This window comes from Gopherus flavomarginatus, assembly GCF_025201925.1.
Source record: "Gopherus flavomarginatus isolate rGopFla2 chromosome 13 unlocalized genomic scaffold, rGopFla2.mat.asm SUPER_13_unloc_1, whole genome shotgun sequence".
NCBI classification, from domain to species: Eukaryota; Metazoa; Chordata; order Testudines; family Testudinidae; genus Gopherus; species Gopherus flavomarginatus.
This window is the reverse complement of record NW_026114609.1, coordinates 468556-470279: the sequence shown is the minus strand read 5'-3', so window position 1 is coordinate 470279 and position 1724 is coordinate 468556.

Here is a 1724-nt window from a genome sequence, read left to right as displayed (position 1 = left end):
AAAAGCTTTTCTTGTTTAAGAACCTGATTGTTTTTTTTATTCTGGTGAGACCCCAGGGGACTGGGTCTGGATTCACCAGGGAATTGGTGGGGGAAAGGAGGGAAGAGGGAGAGAGAGGCTGATTTCTCTCTGTGCCAGTATTACTTTCTCTCAGGGAGAGTCTGGGAGGGGGAGAGAGAAGGAGGGGGGAAGGTGAATTGTCCTCTCTGTTTTGTGATTCAAGGAGTTTGAATCACACAGTGACCTTCTAGGGTAACCTCGGTGAGGTCGGCCGGGGGCGCATGGACAAAAATGGGAATGACTCCCCATGTCATTCCCTTCTTTGAGTTTTGTCTAAAGGGAGAGTCAGTCCTGTCTAGACTATCAGGCAAGCCTACTAAAGAACCAGAGAGGCAAACGGCCACTCTGGGTCAGAGCCCCAGACATCCCGCAGAAATGATGAGCTGCATGCCATTCCAGGGGGTTCCCCTGCAATAACCCCACCCATTGCTTCCCTCGTCCCCCACCTTTCCTGGGCTACTGTGGCAGTGATCCCTCTGTTTATGTGATGAAGTAATAAAAATGCAGGAATTTGAAACAACACTGACTTTATTGCCTCTGCAAGCAGAGCTCAAAGGAGGACAAAGCCGCAGAATTGCGGCCACACTAACCCTAATCCGACATGGCAAATACCGATTTCAGCACTACTCCCCTCGTTGGTACAGATATCGGTATTAAGAGCCCTTTATATCGATATAAAGGGCTTCGTTGTGTGAAAGGGTGCAGGGTTAATGCGATTTTATGCTGCTAAATTAGATATAAACTTGTAGTGTTGACCAGGCCAGAGAGAGCAGCTGGTTTTCCCTACTGTTTCCCGCTCTTGTTTTCTTGACTAGTTCTCCTCCACACCAAGTTGCTCTTTTACTTTGTGAGTCTAGCAAGCTCAGTTGGCAGCGCATCAGACTTTTAATTGGATGGTCCAGGGTTCAAGTCCTTGGTCAGGTAATAAACTACTCCCCAAGATCATAAACTGTCTTTCTGGAGTCCTCTTTGACATAACTTTCTCTCATCAGGATTTTCCCTTTCCTCAAAAGGGCCTTTTTCTGTGTGTGTTTGAAGGGGCAACTTCCTGACAGCCCTTCTGTCCTTGCAGCCTGGAGGAATAAAGGCATCTGGGCATATAGCATGTTCCTTCCCTGCACACACACACACACATACAAACACATAGAATATCCCTAGGAATTAGAATCACCGGCTGCTTTCCCCTTTCCTGCTGGATCCCCAAATGACGATGCTCTTCAGTCTAAACCCATATCCCCTCTTTTCCCAGTGCACCTCAGTCCAAAACTTCAGTCCCTCCTATGCAAGGTGCTTCTCACTCCGAACCAGAGCCTACTCCTCTTCACCCTCCTCCTCTGTCCCTACTCACAGCCCCCACAATCCCAACCCACAGCCCCCTCCTATTCCCAGTGCCTCTCAATCCCAACCCACAGCTCCCTCCTTCCCTCCAGCAGCAGGTGCTTCAGACCCCCTCAGGAAGATTTTCTTGCAAGGTTTCGTGTATGAGTCCGCATGTGGATTTTACAGTATACTGGAAATATGCTGGGTTGCTTGCTGAAGTGATCACTTTTGCCTGGTGTTGGATTCCCAGTCTCCTTGTTATTGGGCCAGGAGAAATAAAGCGTTGTTATCCTTGTTGTGTAAATTGAGGGCAGCACAACTGTGCTCGGCAGACCCCGACTGAG